The sequence below is a fragment of the Grampus griseus genome (assembly GCF_964374135.1).
Source record: "Grampus griseus genome assembly, chromosome: 13".
NCBI lineage: Eukaryota > Metazoa > Chordata > Mammalia > Artiodactyla > Delphinidae > Grampus > Grampus griseus.
Genome location: NC_139007.1, coordinates 76674431 through 76696867, shown reverse-complemented (window position 1 = coordinate 76696867; position 22437 = coordinate 76674431).

Below are 22437 nucleotides of genomic sequence, written 5' to 3'. Positions count from 1 at the left end.
ATGTTGATCCCCAAATCCATGCTGTTCCTTTTTTGGGGGGATGCCAGTGGGGTGGGAGCTGGGAGCTGGATGAGTGGTGTATCTGCCAATTGCAGGTTTAGTTACAAAAGAATAGAGGGAAAGGGCTCTTTTCTTATTTCCATATCAAATGCAGTAAAAGTGTCAAGCAAGGTCTACGTTTTCTACACAGGCTCACGTGTTGGGTTTCTTTGGAGTTTTTTAATTTCTTAGGACAATACTGTGGAATACATAAAAATATACTCCAACACACAACACACGGGGCGGAATCAAACAAGAAAGATGTGATTGAAAGGCCCAGAGCTGGAACCAGATTGCCCATAGCCTTCTTCAATTTTCTACTTATTTAATAGAAAATGTCAAAATATATTATAATGATATTATAATGAATCTAATAGAAAATATGGTATGATCAGAAACTGAAGAAAGCCAAGGCAGAATCCTCAAGGACCATTTTTAATCCGTGTTGTAGAATGCATAATCGAAATGCATTCAACAGATAACGCGTAGTTGTTAAAATCTAGAAAACGACCGTGATTCGATGAGAGACTGTGAAAGGCCTTAACTATGTATATATCTCTATGTCTAGACATATGGCCATACAAATCGCTTGGCTGACAGGCAAAGGTGAAGCACAAAAGATGTGCTAAGCTACAAAGCAAAATAAATGACTATCAACCAAAATTCGTTTCAATTTTTATTACGAATGTCCCAAGTGGCAGCATACTGTGACAGTGTTAGGTTCTCATTGATTAAATGTCAAGAGACCACAGACTACAGCATTCCAAGCACTTTAATTAGTGACAGAGCCAAAACAAATAAAAGAATGATAAAAATATTCTTTTAAGTGTAAAGAGTGCTCATATTTGAGTTTGGTTTCTTTTCCCTGCAGGTATCGTGAACACTGATAATTTCTGAAACACAAATCCTGGTCTGGATACTTGCAACAAACTCTTCTAATCTCTGCCTGAATAAGAAGGAATAAGAAACGTACTTATAAAGTATGTTGACGATACAATGTGATATGCCCACTTATTGTCCCTTCCTTCCTCTCCCACTAGGCTTCTCATCTGCCACCAGGTACCCGCTGTTTGTACGACCACCAGGACACGAAGGCTGAAGTGAGATACTTGGAAGACTACACTGAACCTGGATTTTCTCAAAGCTGCATTTCTTTTTTTTTTAATGAAAGGTGAAGGCTTTCAACATTTGAGATTGTCCAGGGAGATGACTAATAATGATGGATTGAAGCCACCAGTCAAGAACTACAGTTTATGCATGTCACGTTCAAGGAAAAAAGCCTCGATTTGCTAAAGCTATGGTTCTAGGAATCTGTAGTTCCAACACAACATGACATTTCCCCCCGAACGGTTTCCTTGCAATCTGTCCTTTTCATCACTGGTACAGGATGATGCTACAGCTGGAGTCTGTTGCCATTTATATTCCAAAAAAAATTCTGGTCCTGTGGAAGTGTGTATCTCTTACAGATGCAATACTGTTCGTCTGAGTGGATCCTCAAAAAGAACAATTATGGACTAGAAACTCATAGAGTTCGTGTTTAAAATTTATAAAATTAAACCTGCTCCAACAGGTAATACAGGGAGGCATGCTTGCAACCTCTGGATTCAATCAGAAACAATGTCTGAGAGCACAGAGCCTTCAATAGGTAACGGCGGGTTCCTTTTAACGCTTCCTTAAACAAGATCCGATGTGATGCACATTGGAACTTTGAAGCACGTCTCATCTATGTCTACAAGGCCTGGGACACAGGAAGCTGCCAGAACTTCATTCATCATCTTGCCTGTTGACAAAAGGAACAATAACTGGTCATCACTGGTCAATGGAATAACTTTTCCTAGTTTTTTTTTCCAAGATAATTCCTAAAGAAGAGACGGTGTGAATACAACAGCAAATGTTTCAATGTTTGATGAATTTCTGTGCTCTAAAATGCCATGTCTGGGCTTCCCTGGTGGCGCAGTGGTTGAGAGTCCGCCTGCCGATGCAGGGGACGCGGGTTCGTGCCCCGGTCTGGGAAGATCCCACATGCCGCGGAGCGGCTGGGCCCGTGAGCCATGGCCGCTGGGCCTGCGTGTCCGGAGCCTGTGCTCTGCAACGGGAGAGGCCACAGCAGTGAGAGGCCCGCGTACCGCAAAAAAAAAAAAAAAAAAATGCCATGTCTTCCTCCAGTGGAACAGGAAGAACCGGAGTGTTCATCGCTCTCCTCGTGGGGGAATGGGTCAGGAGAGACCCCTGTCTTGGAGGTCAGCATGCCTAGGCTCCAGGCGAGATTCCGCCAGTAACTCACACGTCACCTAACCTTGCTGGGCCTTGGTTCCTCCACGTATACACTGAGGACTTCAGTGGATGAGGTCTAAAAAGAAAGCCACCGACTAACTTTTAATGGGTCCATGTAGCCTTCGTAGCTCCTTAGAGAACGCAACCAGGTAGAACCATTTCTGACTGTGGCAATGGTTAGGCTTACAAAATCCCTGCGCCTGGGGTGCCTTCCATCCTAGTTTAGATTGGTGATGAGAACCAGCTGAACTACCAGAGAAGTCGCAACATATCTATTAGCATCTGAAGTCAATAAAAATCTTCTTAAATGATGATGTGATTAAGCTCTATGGGTGTAAAATTCTGAAAATACACCTTTCCACATCTTTCGGTGTCTTAAGATCTAAGAATTGTCTCTTTATTTGGGGTAGCTACTGGTTTCCTTAAATTAAGAAATAATTATGTAAAAGTTGAAAGATCCATTAGTAAGTATAACAGCATGGATGCAATCTGTAAGTGCACAGTACCTAGCCCCAAGATCCAACTAGTCGGACTAGTTTAAGTAATTACTTCAAATAACTTTACAAAGACACACAAACTGGTAAGCAGAGACAGGACCTAGGCACAGGAAGTGTGACCCTCAAACTGAGGCGTTTAACCACTATGCAAACTACCTCGCCATGCCTTGTTAAAATGATAAAGAATTGGGACTGTAAAGTTCACAGCTGTCACAGGTACAACCAGGAATTTGGTTCAATATTTGGAAATTTCGGGCCATCAGTTCCCATTAGTCACAAAATGATAAGCTTCAACAATTGAAAAACTTTAGCGATTCTGATTTGATCTTTATGCTTCGGAGGCTGGTAAAACTTTGATGATGCTGAAACAACCGTTTATTCTTTATATCATATCACACTACTATATTGTGCCATTATTATATTATATATGTATACAAATATATTAAGGCGTCATGGCTGTCATGTGTGGCAAAAAAAGCTTATTTTTTTTCATCTTTCTACTGTGGCTTTGGCATAAGGGGAGACACAACTTTGTGAAATGTGTGAAAGATTCACACAAAACGAAACTGGCACCAAGATACCATCTATTACTTGGATGATTCTAAGTGCTTTGCTGATGAGTTTATCCTTCAAATGCTGACACAAAAGCTACTCAAGAAAGAAAACGACAATGAAAATAAGCTACAATGCTAAAGGGACAGAGCCATTTTCTTAAATCTGGATAAGATCTGCTGTAACACAGGAGGGTTGCTGTCCAGAGTAAACCAGCATTCATGGGATAAAAGGCACAGAGACCACAACGGGGGGCAACAGGGAAAAGACACAAGTTTACTCAAATCGAGTGGTGGGGGTCCATGAGAATGATCTAGTAACACATGCACGTTTATCAACACAGACTAAATTTCTGGGTTTCTTCGTTGCCAAGTAAGAGAAATAAAGATTGCTGTCTTGACAAATGAACTCGAAATAAACAAACAGTAAGTAAAATTTATTATGGAATTCTGGCAAGTATTTTTACGGCCGTGGCTTTCTGGGCTGTGATAGCGTATATCCTAAGTGCCTGACGGAATCACTACAGGAGCACGTACGGTAAACCGCTCCGTCACTGGAGAAGGGGGACGTTAAGACGAAAACATCAAGTTCTCGTGCAAGTAACAGTACAGAGGGCTGGAGATGACAGTCACACAGCTCACGTTTGGACAGCGCTTTAGTTTTCAAAGCCCCTTCACACGTATGAACTCTCTAGCATGAACTTACAATGGGGACCCTGCTGCCATGAGAGGCGGCTAAGGTTTGAGCGTTAGGGGACCTACCTGGCGTTACATGGGTATGCGGGTCACCGAGTCACTGGGCAGGAGAAAGACCAGCCCCTTCTCCTCTATGTGCCACCCCTGGCTGGTAACACTGAATATCGATGAATTCACTACTTACTATAATGCATCTCTTCTGCATTGTTTTGTTCTTACTCTTACCCCTCATAGATTGAGTGTCTTATAAAGAACACCCTGCAAACTAGACCTAACTTCCTCCACAAAGAAGCTGGGTTGGGGGAAACGCCTTGCCCCGTGTTACAAGGCACCCAGCAAAGAGCAGAGCCAGGACTCAAAGCCGCAGCAGCTGCGGTTCCCCAGCTCCAGCTCACCGCGGTACGCGCTGGGCCACGGGGCAGAAGCGTCTACGCGTGCTGTGGAGTCCCATCTTTACATGGCGAATCCAAAACGAGCTTCTGCGTCTACAGCCTGGTCACAAAGACAGACACCGCCGCTCCCCCCCCCGCCATCCCGAGACTTGCCACCGAGTGGCGCTGTGGGCAGGACGGCTTGTTCCAAACTCCTTAAATAGAGAGGTTTTGTGAAGAGCATTCCCGCTTCTTCAGGGATCACTCTGTTAGCAGTGATCAGCGCGCTGCGCGGCTGCCCACAATATGGGCTATAATTTCATAGTAAATGAGGAGTAGGAGGCCAAACACGGCATTTGTCAACGAGAACATGGTACGAAAAGAATTTTTTTAAGTAAACTGAGAGGTAGCAGTGCCCGGAGGTAGAAGTAACACCTGAATGAAGTATTTGCTGCAACTCTTCTTAATTTTGAAATGCAGTTATTCTTTTATAAAATGGGCACAATGAAGGCGAATTGACTTGGGGGGGCGCCGCATCCAACTGTAACTCACTGGGGGGGTCCCACTGGTTCCAGGTCACTGACGTACACGTCTCACTTAACCTACGCAAACAGCCCTGCCAAGTAGACAGATTCATTAACTTCACGTTGCACATGAGAAAATGAGGTTCAAACAGGTTAAATAACCTGGGAAAGACGACACAGCTAGAAGGTGGCTGAGACTGGCTTTCCGGTTAAGTGTGCCTCACACCCAAATTATCTGCCTTTCCTCGCACATCCCTGGGCTACACACACAAGAATGGTCACCCCGTACCGGGCCCCGTGGGCCCCACGGCTGCCGAGGGGCCGGCAGGGGACAGCACCGCAGGGGAGGTCCAGCTGCTTCCAAAGCAGCCACACCCTTCTTACCCGTGGAAACCTGGCTCCAGAACCAGCGGCCAGGCTTCCATGAACGCAGGGCCGCAGAAGGAGGAGGGAATAAGGACAGGCAGGAATGGCCACAGGTGAACCAACAGCAGGGAGAAACAGGTATTAGGTTAACGTCAGTCACAGCGTAGAGACTTCTGTGGTCTCTTTCCCGTTCTTCCTCCTTAAGTAAATGTGATCTGATTTCCAAATAACCTATTAGCAGACTGAAAATTACCTACAGCCTAAAGAATCACTCCTAAATTACAGTTGAGAAAGAGACAAAGTCTACAGAGAGGCTCTGACCCCTTGATAATTGATCTTCATTTCTTGCCCCAGTAAAAGTCTCACCAGAGTAGCCAGTGATCGTCCATGCTGACCGACTGGAATTCACCATCCTGTCTCCTGTCCTCCACAAAAGGAGGAGGCGTGTGATTGCGAAGCCAGGGGAAAGGAAACCTACCCTGGGTATGGTCTGTCCCGGCACTGATGCTATTGGATTAACCACCAGGTCCTTTCAAAAGACTTTCAGATCCAAGCCTCAGCCAGCCTGCCTTGCCACGCTGAAGGGAAGGTGCCAGAGTTATTCCTGGATGCCAGACCCCCATCTGCCTCGTCCAGCTGACCCACTCGGTCAGCCCATATGGGAGTAGTATGGCTGGCACAGATCTAAAAGTAGCAGCGTGTGCAGACGCGTTCTAACATAATTTGCTAAATGTTTTATTGTTCTACAAAAACCTACTTAAAATGTGTGCAGCCATGTCCCATTAGATTAGAACAGTATGAAGTCAGGTCTTCCCAAGAATCAGGTGTAAGAGTAATTAAAAGAAAAGAAAGGGAACGATTTCCTATTACGGAAGTTCCTTTCTACGATGGGGGACACCCAGGGCTCCTCTATTAAACGGAGATCACGTTTTGTTTCCTGCGTCACGCCTACACGTGTACGGTGCATACCCTTTTTTGGATTCCCCAAAGAAGCTACGTAATTCCAACATAATAGAAAGCAGGGTCATATACATTAGTGCTAAAACAGACCTTGGGGATTGCAGGGCACAAAATCCTCCTCTTAAACGTTAGAAAGCTGAAGCTCAGCGGTTTCAGGCTTGCCCACGGGGCACAGACTGGGAACCCAGCTAATGCTCAGATTCCTTGTCCTACCACGCACCGTATGCCCTACCGTGTCCTTTATTCATTTAATTCAAATCGCTCAGATACTAAATCCTGGAAAACTATGCCGCTAGCCATGAATGATCCAAATATAATATAGACTTTTGAACGATCCAAATATAAGAGATTTCTGGTCCATGATGGACTGAGCTGTCGCCAGAGGTGCTGAGATCCAACCTCATGGGCGCTGGTGGGCGGGAGGCACAGGGTCTCAGGGTCCGGCAGAGCCCTCCAGCGAGCTCATTTAGGGCAAGGCATTCTGGGTAAAAGTGTGCCCTTTGGAACCGGACCCATCGGTGGTCTTGCAGCTCTGAAGTTGCTCTTTACTGGATATGCAATCCCTGGCCAAGTTCCTTAGCTACTGTGAGTTTCCTCAACTGTAAAATGGAGATTACTACCCACCACCAAGGCTACCCGTGGGGAGTGTGGGAGGGGCTGCGTGGGAAGTGGCCATTACAGAGGAGGCAGGAGGTCTGGAGGCTCCCCTTTGCCAGCCGTGTTCTCAGGGGCCCTGGCGACGCAAGGGGAGAGCAGAGATGCTGGCTGATACTTAGGCTTTAGGAGCGAGACTGACGTTTGCCGTTCCCTCTGCGTGGAACGCTCCCTTCTCTACCTGACGGTGCTCAGTCAGCCACTGAAAACGCTCTACTTGATGGCGGCCTCCTTGCAAGGCCTCCTGCATTAGTTGAGGCCCCGTCCCCAGGCCCCCCTTGGTCCACACCCCCGGGAGGGCCTTCTTTTCATCCTCATCTTCTCCCTCCTTTCCTGGAATATGAGCGCCTCCACAACCCCTCGCCTCGCTCATGGAGGCGTCAGTGACTCTATGGACTACACGCTCCACGCCACTCTGGCCGTTACAGAGTCAGGACCCTTCCTTTCTCCACTCTGCTCCCAAAAGCCCAACGAGCCTCCCCCTTCTTGTTCCACCTGCCAACACTTCTCTCTCTGTCTCTCTCTGGGCCACTCCTATTCGGATTAGAGAATCGCCACGAGCAACAAGGAATCGGTGCTTTATATTTTTTAAAGTCAAAGCTTATGCCCTTGTTGAGGTACAAGAAAAACAAAACCAGTGTCTGTTAACAACTCACATGTGGCCTGACAAGTCTGGACGCTGACACCCTGACACCCTGAACTTTGGGGCAGGCGGGTAGGAGAGGTGACAAGTAGCAGAAAGAGAAAGAGGAAAAGAACGGGTTATCAAAGGGGCCGTTCTGGGACCTTAAAGCGGGCTGTGGCTGTGAGGGCCGGAAGACCAGCCTGCGCTCCAGGAGAGCGAGGCCAAGGCCTGTCTTTCCTGCTTGGCACGGGCTTCTCAACGGACAGTCAACGCTGAATGAAGGTCTGCATGAACAGAAGAGGAATAACCCCATACAGCCATCCTGGAAGTATAAAGTCTACCCAGCTAAACCCTCAATCCTCCCAGACAACTTGTATAAAAGCCTATGACATTCATTCTGTGGGCAGTGGAATCACCTCGACTCTTGGAGGTCCTTAGGCTGGGGGCTGAGGCTAAGAGCTCATGAACTTTACATGAGAGCTTGCTCGAGACAGCTCTCCTTCTGGCTTAAAGGTTAAAAGGTTTGACTTTGGGTTTCCAAGAACAGATACTGGAAGATTAATGAGTGGCAGGTCACATGACGCACTGCCCTCAGTTTTAAAATTGTTATGTTCAAGCTGTCCAGAGTAGGATGCGTTCTTCCCCTCCCCCCACCTGGAGCACAAACTATTAACATGTATGTATTCAGTAAAATGGAGCCCATCAGATAAAAATTTTTAGTAATTTAAAAAGTTAATTTGAGAAGACTTTCAGTATTTTTTACTGCCACACCACCTTTATGCATCAAGTATGCTCTAGAAACAAAGGACCTTAATTACATCTTATTTTTAGAGTACTGGAAGAACTTGCTGTTTAAAGAAATCCTCCTGTTCCTCTCTTTTGTACGGTAAAGGAACTTTTGAAAAGTGAACAATCATCCCCTTTTTCAATTTTCAATTTTCATATACCCAGTTTGCTTAAAGCAAATTCAATCTGGTGTCCTCAGCTGTCTTCCCAATTGGACAGACTGGATGGCCACCCAGTTGAGCAGATGCTTTTCTTTTCTTTTTTTTTTTTCAATTTGCAAACTGGATTAGTGGCAGAGAATTGACGGGACTTAGTCAAGGAGATGACGAGGCACTCACTTTTCTTAGATGCCAGAACATACGACCCCCAGGAAAGATGACCATGGGAATTCTCAGGACAGGGACACCCACTCCCAGCTCCGAGGGACAGCAAGGCCCTGGGGCTGCAGGGGCCAGGCAGCCAGGAAGAACACACCCGGGCCCACGCCTGGCCTTCGGCACACGCTGCCCCTCTGAGCGGGCTCAGCAGTGCCTCACACTTACTTGGTATGCATACACTGTATCTCCTTACCCAGAATAAGCATTTCAAATCGGGAATTGGCTGTTTCAAAGAATCACCAGGAAGGTAGGTGAACGAAATGAAAGAAAGAAAAAAAAAAAGACAGACTATTACTCCTCAAGGGCATTTGACGGGGCATAGCTGGAAAATGCTTTCATGCCTGTTTGGAGAAGTTGTCTGAGTTATGTCCCTCTGTCTTCATTTTAGTCTCTCTCTCAGGAGCTCTTAAAATGACTAAGACAGGAAGTGCGACTCCACATCCATCAGGGAGGCAGGCTCAGCAAACGCAACAACTGGGGTCATATTTACACTAAAAACCACAGAGCAGAGAGGACACGCTAAGACTCCTGCCAGCTATTCCATACCTCATCGACATCAGCTTGTGCCTGAGGTCCCCTCAGCGCCTCAAGCAGTAACTCTGGTATGAGGGAGAAACACTACACTTGAATTGCATTTTTGTTTTTAAACAGAATAGCAGCTTTCAGGAAGGCACAGTGTCTTCTTTTAACAAGCTCACAGAGATTTCCAAACGTGATCCTAGTTAATGAACCACTAATAGACATTCTTTTACAAACACAACACAGTCTCAGGAACATCTGTCTTGGCTTGGGCAGATCTGAAGGCACTGAATAGAAAGGGAGGTGAGTTTTTGTAATGGGTGGCTTTCCACAGTCATGCTCCTCGGAAGTCCAGGATGTGGGATAAGAAAGGCCCTTCCTGTGCAGTGTTTGAGAGCTGACGTGCACCGCATCTGCACCCCACACGCGCTCAGGAGGGGGTGTGACATGGACCCTCCCAGGACCCGTCTCGTAATCCCCGGCCCACGGCACCCCCCATTCATCCAGCTGTCCAGCGTCCTAGGCCTTTACACAGAAGACCTTAGACATTTGTGAGGGCACCTCTCAGCGATCCGCAAGGCCCCCGAAGTACAAACCCCACTGTAGTCTGTAATTTCCCCCTAAAGCAGGTATGCAGCGATGAGTAGAAAAAGGCCGAGCGGAGACACAGATGACCGCAGTGCCCAGGGTCCACTCACCACGTGAGACACACTGCCCCGCATGCGTCCTGCAGGCAAGGCTGTTCACATCTGTGCCTCAGTAAAACTACAGATTATGACACGCTCTGAGTCGGCTTGGAACAGCTAAAAGCAGACACGTTAGAGCCACAGATGCCAAGGAACCCCGGTATTAGCTCGTAACCCGCCTCCTGTTTCTCAAGCTGTGCGAGTCCATCGTGTGAGACACGGGAATGCCGAGTAGAAGCCGGCTTTTCCCCATCCCTGAGGGGACCCTGCAGGCCCCTGCCCCACAGACAGAGTCTGAAAAGCCACAGACCTAACGTTTACAACTTTGGTTTGGAAAGCTTTGTTCTGAAACGATTTTAGGCACTACCCACGAATCAGGTCCAAATTAGGGGCGCTCCAAATACCACCTGCCCCGATCCACACGAGAACGCCTGAGGATTCCCTAGGAGGGATCTCTCTTCCTGTCAACTCAGGGGCCAGCGTCTTGACTGACATCGTCTAAGGCCCTGCGAGATTTCCTTAGGCCTTTTAGGAGCCAGATCCTTGTCAAAGTCAAGCATCACATTTTGGAAAACTGAAACGTTTCCCTGGGAATGAATCCCTCCCTACAATTACAATGGGTATTGAAGGAAAGCTCGATCCACTTTACAAATAATAATTCAAGACGAAATAACCTCTTCCATTTAGTTAGTCGTTATACAAACATCAGAAATACAAGCTGATCCGAAATAATCTCTTTTTCTTTAAGTCTCTCCCTCCTTTCCCCCAATCACATATACACTGAAAAACAGGCCACAGAAAACTTCCAAGTTGTAGGTACTTTTATCATTTGTATACAATTGGTAAGGAAACTATTAAAGTAAATGAACTCCCTGAGGCCCCCAAAGAACGGCCCTTACCCAGCACCATTTACAATGACGGGTACAAAGCAGGGTAAATCTGATCGAAAGTTAGGACAGAGCTAGGTGTTCTTGGCATAAGTGGCTTGGCTGGGAGACAGGAGAACTAAAAACAAACTTCTAACAGGCCCCAGGACAGCCTGAGCAGAGCCCCGACTATCAACTATTTACAGGAAAGTATTACACAACAAGAAAATGATGTCCATTTTGAGACAGCCAATTTTACGAGTTTGCAACTCAGTTGTCTCTTTACATCTTCCAAAGAAACTGCTACTTACTTTTCAAGCCACCTGCCACTAAACACATCCAAAAGCCTGTGTCCTCCCTGGCAATTTCTGGGAAAATACTCCGGCCTCTTTGGACAACCTCGCGCTGAACTAGTTATCCTTTTCCTTCAATGACTGCTTGAACTCAGCGAACCTTTGTAAACCCTGGCAAGGGAGCCCAAACGGGCTTGTCAACCCGTCTCATTGCAGCGGGGAGAAGGGGAAATGAGGGTCTGTGTCACCTGTGCTAGGTGCCAGGTGTGAGGCGGGCCTGGACCTTGGTCCTTCTCCCCTCCTTCAAGCAGCTGTCGCGACCCTGACGGGCAGCTGAGGCTGTCACCTCCTCAGCTTGTGCTGCTACTGCAGGGCGGAGCCCCCACCTGAAACCAAAGTCCATCCTCTTCCCCGTGATGTTGCCTCCACAGAGGACTGCATTTCAACCCAACAGGGGGCTCCAGCTGTGTGGTGATTGATGCTTTAGGTGCAGGTCAAATGCCAGGAAACTTCTGCCTGTAAGCTGAACCCAGCCCGACAAAGTGCTTCTCTGCATCGATGACCCACAGCTGAGTTTGCGATGCCAGTGAGGCGCATGTGAGCAAACCATCTTGAGAAGATCTATTCGCCAAAAATTTTGTTAAAATTTCTGGCTTTCTTTCTCTCTGGAATTATGACAAACTATAATTTTTTTTTTTTTAACTTTCTATAGCTCACTCTTTGGAACATCTCCCAGGATGCTTAATAGAGTGTCACTCTAGAGAAGTGGTCCAAGGTTTACATAGTAGTAGCTGGACTTACACTAACACATCGGAACAGGGCACAGAGTCACGACACTGGGGAGAAGGCAGCCCATGACTAGTGGTTTTAATAACAGAAAACTAGAAGGTCCCAGGCAACAGGAAGATGGGCATTCACGTGCCAATCTTTTGTTTGCATTATACTCAAAATAACCATGCTTCAGGGATCTCAAAAGTGCTAACCATAGATAGATAGATACTTGACTGCAACCAACAGACCCAAATAAATATGTCTATTCACTTATTTCTTATTTAAGAAAAAGAAATGAAACTCAAGTTATAATTTGGTAGTTTTTGGTAGTGTATTAGGGTTTGTCTTTAAAAAAATTTCTACCAATACTCAATTACATTTCCAAGTCATAATTTAAAAATTATCTCGGTGGGTACTGTGGTATATTATTTATTTTTGGTTTATTCCAACTGTGCCTCAGGCCTCTGATATGATGTTTCTTAAACTGCCTAAGCAATTTTTACAGTTAAGTAACAAGTAAACATTTGGTGGTGACTAGAAACTGAAAAAGATATTCTCATTTCTCATTTATGTGATCCTCTGTGTTGTCAAAAAGCGTTTCATTCATCTATTTCAATGGTCCTGCCAGTGGAGTTAGATGGATTCCCATTTTGTCTTGTCACATGTAAAAATGACACTGTCAACTCACTATCTACGACACCCGTCCTGGCAGTTAGGTGAGGTTTTACTGAGCCATCCCTAGCTCCTCAGAAAGGTCCTCTTTGAGTCCAAGGTATTTTTTTCTCTTTCAAAGAAGTAAAATAAAGTCCACAATCCTCCTTTTTTAACACTAAATCTAGCCCACCCATCCTCAACCTCAAAGTAAATCTGCACTCAGCTAAGAGAGGCGTCTCAAGTCATTTCTTAGGTTTAGTTACAGTAATGAAGTCCAGATCTGCAAGTGACCTGTTTTAAATAATCAGTCAGAAAGGATTCAAGGTTATCCCTCTAGCAGTCTTTATCACTCATATTCAATATGTTTTGTTGAGTGGGAGAAAAAGAGCAGAGGTTGGTGGGGGTAGGTTGCATACGTAAGTATCGCTCTTCATACGTATTTCACTCAAAGGAAGGTTCTGAATGAACCATGGCTCCATCAGTGGTGCTATACACTGGGGGCAAGGCTGACTTAGAGCTGATTTCTTTTAGGAAAACTGTAAAGAACACGTAAACATCCTAACTTATGGCAAATCAATATATATCAGGGACCTAGGGGGTAGGGTTGTCAAACTTAGCAGATGAAAATACCCAAGAAGTAATTTTTAGTATGAATACGTCCCAAATACCACGAGGGACATAGTCATACTAAACTTTCTTGTGTACCTGAAGTTCAGTTTAACTGGGCATCCTGTACCTTACCTAGCACCCTACCAGGGAGTGGAGTGGGTGGGTGCCTCAGAGACACTGAGCTGGCATAAGAGCTCTGAGCTTGTTCATGTCCACAGCAAGGCGGGCAGTCTAGAACTGAAGATGTCTGTCGGGCTGTGAGAATACTCCCGTTACAAGTTCTCTCCTTTGTCTCCCTCGGATAATTACTACGAGCTTCCCAACATGCTGTTCTAGGAGTGGGAGACAAGGCGTTGAATAAAGCACCATCTCTGTCTTCAGGCTGCCTGCATGCCTGGAGACAGAGAATTAAACAGACAACTGAACGGAAGTGTGCTGTTAAAGAAAACCGGGTGGGAAAAAAGAGAGTCACAGGGACTAGGGGGGGGGGGGGGGTTGGGCACTGCTTCCTACTGAGTGCTCTTTAGGCTTTCTCTAAAGTAGGACAGAGACAACGTGAGAGACAGAGGGTGAGCAGTGTGGAAAAATGAGAGGGTGTGTGGCGGGCAGAGAAGGGGAGGAAGACAGAGGAGTGGTCACCTGACATTCCCAGAGCAAAGCACTCTGCAGCGGCTTAGTGTAGAAAAGCAAGAGCCTTCAGGCCAATCCTACAGCACCTGAAACCAGCATCCTAAGTGATGGAGAAAGCGTCTGCATTTAAGAACACTCGACCATCTACTAGGGGGGAAGTCGACAGCTAACACTGTTTACAAACTGCAATAAGAAGGTACATCCGTGACCAGGAAAACAACTCCCTCATTTCCTAAGGGCATGTTGTCCATTTGGGGTCAGGAGGAATGTGTGACCAGGAAGAAAGTGTGGATGCTAAGGGGACCATCACTCCCCAGCAGAGCAACTGGTGGATCGTTGTCTCCACCTGGGAACATGTTGGAAACAACGTTCCCATGGCTTCTGAATCCCTTCCCCTGTTCAAAAGGACAAGGACAAACATCTGATCTTAGGTCACTGCAGCACCGACCAGAACCAGGAACCTAGCCATCATTTATCAGTTACAGTTAATGACACTGGGCTTTTGGCTTGCACCCAAAGTTCTAAGGAAGGACTTTCCTTTTACATTGATAATAAATGAACTAATTTTTTAAAAAATTCAAAATATATTAAAATGTCTCTCCTTAACAACTTGCCTATATGATTTTTTTTTTCAAGAGTTAAGGAGACACAGCAGCTCACTTTAACCTGTAAGAATTGCTCCGCTCTTTGGCACAGAGAAGCGTAGATGTGCAGATTAGGACCTGCAGTTTCATTGCGTCTCCCTCTACCTTTCAGTCAAATTCCTCCCTGAAGGATAATAATGGGTCTCATGAAATGAACCAGGTTGAAATTGATGCCCTTTTCAAACAAGATTACCCCAACTTTTCAGTTTTGAGTCATACAACTCACAAGAAGGAGACCATCTCAAAGAGCACATATTTCACAGAAACAATTCGGAACTGGCACGTGAGGCACTGGGTAACCACAGCTACAGGAAAGTAGAAAAGAACTAGAAGCACAGAATCTCAAGCCCATAGGGGCTTACATGTCATCAGACGGATGCCTACTTGGATCTCTGAGTTGTCTGACTTCCCTGAAAGTGGCCTGTGTCCAGCAGCCTCTCTAGTGGCTGGGCCTGTCTCCTGAGGTTTCCACTTCTACTTGGACATCTCCAAGGGTAGGAAGCCCAGATCTGTGCCCTCTGGTGTTACAAGGGATACTCAATCTTTCAACTGTGCTTCACTTAAGCCAGTGGCCAGAAAACCGCTCAAATGTTCTCCAAGATGATCACATTAGCCCTCACTCAAAATGTGTCCCTCAATGTATGGAAACTGGAACTGAATTGAAAACCTCAGATGTGATGAGATTTGTCTGGGACAGGATGACACCATCCAGGGTCATCACGCGTCTCAGCCTGAACAGCATTCTTCTGCTGCAGAGGCCGGAGCTTCCCTCCACCACTGCTGGTCCAGCAGGTCTATGCGGATGCTCCCACTTTGAGCTGACTGGCAGACGTGCCCAGAAGTGGAGTCTAACTCCCAAAGACCCTCTGTTTACTTTCCCCACCCTCTTCAACTTCTACATGGGAGCAAACATGACTAACGTAAATGGGCACAGAGTGGACCTGAGTCCCAGTGCGCTAGTAACCTCATTAACTAACTAATGTGAATACTTGGGGAGTTTTCCTAAGTATAGTCTAACAACATATATCGATTGTATGTGCATTATACTAACCTTACGTGCACAAACTGGAAACATGGACTTAAAGGAATCTGGAAATTTCTTAGGCACGCTAAGAAACCTACCCAAGGTTACACAGTTACTGACAGAGTCAAGGACTACAACCTAAATTCTGATTTGTAAAAACTGAATTTAATCTAAGTTATTTTTAGATAAACTCTTGAGTTAATTTAAATAGCTTAATTCTAGTGAGGCAAGGCTGTTTGGAAATCAGATGTTTACAGTATATGGTATAAAAAGGAACACTTTTTCTCAGTTGAACAGTTACGGAGATTTATATGCATATTTCATAGTTTAAGAAAGTTATATAGATCAATGGTTTGGCAGCTGGCTGAAATAATTCCATATTTTAAAAATCTGTAGGGTGCATCTGTTAGCAGTTTTGCGTTTCTACCGCAGACTAACAATTTGGTGATAGCAAGCTGTCTTCCAATTAATGTTCCAGAAAACATTTTATTTCAAGATTTTTGGAACCAGAGCCAAGATTTTCTGGGACGTGGTTATATGAAGCATCATTGTAGTTTTTGCCTTTTATAAATCTTTCACATCTAAGCTTAATAGGCAGAATGTCTTGAAAAATGTTTTGTTTGCCTTTCTAAAAAAGCTTAACCGACATTCTTTCATAGGTGACCTGCCTTTAATCTTTCCCAACCTATTGGATTAAGTCATAAAAACACTTAAAACCACATCCCATTATATTTACATCACTCCCTTTCTCAGCATTATGCAATTTCCCTTGTGTTCTGCCCTTAGCAAACTTGGAATCAGACTTTACAAACATTCACCCTCCCACAGAGGTTCGTTTGGTTCTCTTAGGCTGGCTTCCCTGCCCCCCAGCCATCCATCTGTCTATAAAATCACAGCCGCTCCCACCTTCAGAACTCACGAGACGAACTGTCCTTTCAGGTAAGTCCCTCTTAGCCACCAGACCTGGGTCCCGTGGAGTCACATGCTACACAATGCGTACGTATTTGGTTTCTATCCTTTCCTGCCTTCTGCTACTACTATACTCAGAGCTGCTAAAGAGACGACAGTGCCTAAAGTAAACAAAGCCTAAAGCCAAACTAATGACCAACATGTACTCATTCTTTATAGTTAACGTTTCCTTTTTCTATACTATCTCGAACAATGACATAGAACATCTGAAAATCTATACTGATACATTTTTTTCATTTGAAAACTGAAAATATGGGAGAAGAAGCCTCGCACTCTGGCACTGACATTCTACCTTGTCCCATAGCTTTCGGTTTAGAAGCCATGAGCTCTACGAGACGGTGAGTTTTGCGGATATGGCACTAATGTCTCATTCAACCTCGTATCAACTACAGAGCCAGTACAGTGTCATGCACCAGGTCCCAATAATTATTTGGGGGAATGCCTAGAAGGCTGGGCAGGACGTTCTTTGCTTTCCTTGGATGGGAAAGAGAGAACAAAGAAGCAGATAAAGAGAGTATGTGTATACACGAGAGACTATTACTTAGAATCCACAAGTACAAGCAGTGAAATACAGAGGAAATGGGGAGCGTGGTGTGTGTATTAACCTCTTGGAAAGGAAAAGCAGGAAGTGAAGTGTCTTTTCTACATGCTGATCCAGGCCCACATAGGCCACCATGGACAGCACAGTAGCTTTAGAGAGCAGTGGGCAGCGGGGACGTTTTAAGTAACTGGTCATCTGGTCTTTGGGACAATCGACAGTCAGATACCTACAGCTCTCAGAGTATCTAACTGCCAAATATACACAAGCAGTAAAAAACTATAATCATTTTTGTCAATTTTGCTGCTGAAGTTGTTTTCTAACACCATCCACAGCAGCACAGAACAGGCATGAGGTCACATTCACTTTTTTTGAACTCCAAGTTGGGATGTGCATTTTTACCATTAGAGGAGACCAGAACCTGTGTCCACTGAAATGCCTGCAACACGCGACGGGGACCGAGTACCTATGTGCTCAGTGAATGGTTTCGTAATAAGTCCTTAACGCTGAGGATGCTCTAGGGCTACTGCAGGTGGCCGTGGTGGAAGTTTTCTTACACTCTGCGGCCACAGATGCTCTGTCCCTGTAACACTGATTATACAAAGCACGGGTTTAATGCTGACACGCTGGCTACATGGAAAAACCTGGGTGATGATGGTCTCATCGCAGGTGACGTCACTGACAGAACGTCTGCAGAGCATGTGCTAGGCCTGTCTCCAGAGCAAGGCCTCCTGTTAGCCTCACATTTTTACAAGACAGGTGTTAGGGCTGCCTCGTGGATGAGCACGGTCTCAGGTGTGATGATTGCGTAAGGAAGGTGTCAGAGCCAGGATTCGAGCCCCAGCTTCCAACGCTCTTTGCACTCTATCCCAGCTACCTGTGAAAGCACACCTCCCCACCTTCGATTGGTAGGAAACTATTGATTAAAATTACACACGATCTCCTTGCTCCAAACCCACGAGGGATCGTGGCTAAAGCACTATCATCGGAAAAGCAGGCAGAGGAATAAGACCCCGCCGCTGAGTGGCTCCTTCCCTCTACAAGAGCAGGAAGGTAATACTGCTACACATAAATCTGTCGGCTGACATTAAACAAATCTACAGCTTGTGCCCCCTCATTCTTCAAGCCCTTTCTCTCAAGGCTTACTGTACTGTGTGCTCCCAATGACCTCCTGATGGACACAGCTGCCCACTGGCGGTCGGCCCTCACACCGCCTTTCCCGAGGGGGGCTGGGAGCCACTGGGCTGTGTCTTCCAGCAGCAGCTCTCCCTGGACACTCTCCCGGCGCCGCCTACATCACCTGCCCGGGTTCCCTCGCTCTCATCACCTCCAGCTGCACCTTGCTTCCCCGCTCCTCCGGGCCCTACGTTTGCATTCCACAAGGGAGGCGCAACACCACGTAGGAGAGAGAGCATTCCCACCCCAAACACAAACGTGCACAGTCTGACCAGCGTTGCTTTTCCACAGTCGAGTGGAAGGGAGGAGTATGTTTACTTAGTGCCCCTTACACTTCATAACTACGGTCAAGGCTAAGTTTTAATGTGTATAAATGGTCAACCCGATTGAGCACTTATGACGATACACGAGGAACAGTTTCAGCTGAGTATAATGAAGAGTGGTCATTTTAAATAGAACTTCCTTGGAGAACGTAAGGAATGTTGTTCAGGGCTTTCCAAAATAGTGTCTTTTATAAACTGCTTTCTGCCAAGAGTTTCCCCACTAAAGGGGAAGCAGCTCAGCTGCACGGCAGGGCAGTGCTAATCACCAAGAGCCTGCTGGGGGGACCAGAGATACTTGGACTTTGGAAACAAGTCAGCGCGCAACCCACACCCGTTTCCCGTTTAGATTCTTGAAGAACCATCAAATCCAATAAATACAAGATACCTTCTGTTCACTCCTCAGACAGAAATACACACAACGTACGCATACATACTGTAAGGCTGACAGAAAATGAAATACCCACCCAAGTCATTGTTCGTCAATAGCTATGTAAGACCTAAGGCGGCGGGTTGGGGGGGGGGGATGACTGCTTCCAGACAGGGTTACCGAAGGTCCAAAGGGATTCTTTACGGAAAATGAAAGTCTGCTGTGGTGTTTATTATCCTTCAGAGTAAACACCAAGCTCTTTTCCTTTAGTAGGGAACGTCAAACGTACATTTTCCCCATCACCCACTGATCTCTCCCTAATATTCCTTTCCCTGTGGGCCAGATCCCCCAAGTCCCAGGGCATCACAGTGATTCTCTGCCTCCTGTCCTCCCTCAAGTCAGGGCCAGCTCGTGGCTCAGCAACACACACTGCCTGCTATTTAAAGGGATTTTTAAGTCTACGTAAGTGTACAGGAGCCTTCGAAAGAAACATGTAAACAGAATAATAACAGTCATGAGTACTCGAGTACGTACCAGGCACTTGACCTACGTTATCTCCTGCAGTACCCAAAGAGCTCTCTGAAGAACGCACCGTTACTAGCACGCCTGTGCACTAGCACACGAGAGAACTGAGGCTTGGACGATTAAAGTGTCTTCCCCACCATCTCAGCGCTGTTCCCTACGGGAGATACTGGATTTCAATCAGGTCCACCTCAAAGGCCCATGCTTTCAACATGACATAACACTGCAAGTTTTACATGGAACAATCTTTGCACTTAGTTTACTTAGCAAGTAAAACAGACTCGCTACTGTTTTTATTCAACAAAATTAAACTTTCTTCATTACACTGGAAGAACTTCAAAGTGTTTTCAAATGAAAAAGACAACTAAGCAGCGTACATTCAAGAAAGCCATTTGGTGTTGAGAGGAAAAAGAATGGTCCTCAATATCCTACATATGCAAGAAAAAGTCAAAGCCTAAAATTAAAAAGCAAAAGTTGGTCCCTTGAAAATCAACCAGAAAAAATAAAACAATCGACAACAACAACAAAACAAACCCCAACCCCCCCCAGACTTCAGAGTTAAATGTGAATTTCTGGTTGTGTTTAGACATAAGAACTAACTGGGAGAGAAAACAGATGACTTGTCTACAATAAACGCTTAATCTCAGCTATCTATAATGTTGAAAAATGAGATATTCCACACGAGATATTTTTCCAGAACTATAACTGCACGCGGAACGTAAATTCAACTCCGTCTGCAGTGGCGTATTTGGACACAGTGCATGGCCTTTGGCTGGTGTCTGCTCTTTATTAAGCGTTTCCTGTCTTATCTCACAGTGTAAAGCTGCTAGCTGTCACTGCCTGCTGCCGTCAGCTCCACACTAGAGGCTAATCTCGTTGCTAGACTATGATGGAATTTCTTGATCTATCAGGACACCTGTCAGCCCCATCTCTGTAATTATTGTGGCACAGAAAACCAGATGATCAAAAGATTCTTAGAGCCATTTATGAGATATGAACCTGAATTCATTCTCTGATGCCACACATGGGCCTCACAGGAAACCTGTCTGCACTCAAGCAGGCCAGGGGCGGTCTGGACACACAGGCCCCGCCCTTCAACCTGCCTACAAACACATACACACCCCACCAGCTTGCGGGTGGCCTGATGCCCCCTGACAGTAAGACTTGCTTGACCACACCTTGACCACCTGCCCTGGCCACGCCTCCTGGCCTTCCCAAGCCACAGGTAGTCGCCTAGCCCTTCCAGTTCTACATAATCCTCCAAAACAGACCTCATCACAATGGCCTGGGCTGCTGCTCAGGAGCCCCTGGTCCTCACTTCCTGGTTTTTAAGCAGCTGTATTTAGGAACAGTGGAAGGTCCTGCATAAGTAACTTTAAGTAAGTCAGAAGTTTTTTAGAAGTACTTGATTTGAATGGTTTTGGAAGAAAATCATCAGTTTGTTTTGTTCTCAAGCGTTTATCACAATGGACATTCTGACAGTCTCTCTGAAGGAATTGCTATGATGCTAGTACAATGGGTATCAGGCACTGCAGGCGCATAACTGATGCAGAGAACCCCACGTTCTTACAGGGGTTTCTTCACACAGAAACACCACATTGAATCTGTGATCCAATAAAGGAGCATATTAAGGCCATGAGGTTGGAATATCACTTAGTCTGCAGACTATAAACATACAGCCTACGTCTTTGGTTTACAAAATGAAAGAGAAGTTCTGCAGGGACCTGTTTATGTCACTGGGCTGCACAGGGCCTAATGGGGCAATTCGGGGCAGCATCTTGAGGATAAGGCCAGGTCTGTCGTTCCCCGTGCCTCCCTGTGGCACCGGGCACACAGTAGGGATGCAACGAATGTTTGTTGAGATAAATGTCTAACTCAAGATTAGAAGTCATTCTGAGGCATCGGCTGTCTAGCCTCTGTCCTCCTCAAATATATCAGAAAGTTGCTATTTCTTCCACTGCAGAGTCAGTAGATTAACCTGCCAAATTCTGACAAGTCCCACTCGCCTTTCTAAATCACTCAGATTTCACGTGTGGCTGTGTGACCTGTGATGACCGTTTTGTATTCATCTGAAATCACAGTTAAAAGTATGATGAACTTATAATTTATTGTCCATGGAAAAGTGAAAAGAAGCACTATTAATAATTACACGGGGACAACAGGCATAAACTGAGGTCCTCTGGAGCAAACCTGGACATACGGTCACGCTAATTTTAAGTAAGGTGACAAAGAATCTCAACCTGGCCAAAATGAATCCCAACTACATATCTTGGACCTAAAACAAATAAGACTGGAGCAATTTTGAGGAAAAGTTAAATGTGACAAGGGCACAGTGGTGGCCCTGTTCTATCTCAGGTTACACCATCAGAGGCAAAAATGCTACAAGGTAGGAAGACTGGCAAATTCTAAAGCAACTAACTACAAGATTGCTTAAAATAAAACAATTTGCATTGACTGGAAGTATAAAGTATTTTTTAGAGAATTAAATTACAAAATGTTTTTCCCCCCTATAACTTTATACTTTTCTCAGTAACCAGGCAATATTCCTGGGCCAGAACATTTTAGCCCCAAATTTCCCTATACTGTCCGTCGTTGAAGTTAAATTATTAAGAAGATAAAAAAATCAGGCGAACTGGACTCAACACTGTTAGTTACTATATAAACGTTTTGAGTAGAAACACATTTTCTGAAATGCTTTTCTATTTATACTCAGTGGGCCTCTTCTTTTAGTCAGTTACTTTGCTCTATAGGCATAACTCTTACTTAGGAGAATAAATTCTAGCAAAAACCATTAGGCCTCAAATTTTTACTTATTTTTTTACTCACTTATTTCAATTATAAAAGTGGGATTTCTCCTATTGGAAAAATATAGTGAAACAACTGGAATACAGTGGACAACTCTGCAAGATGACTTTTATCTAATATTTGGATGAACAAAGTTATACTGTTACTGTCACGAAGTTTTACTGTTATGTCACTGGGCACAGGGTGCAACTTATGTGCCCCAGAATAGAGATGTTAACTGTCACGGTATCCAAAAATAACACCTGAAGGAAAGTTTGAATAGAAAGCCAATGCTATTCTATGATTCTTGCTTTTAAGAGCAAATTTTTTAAAACTGAGATA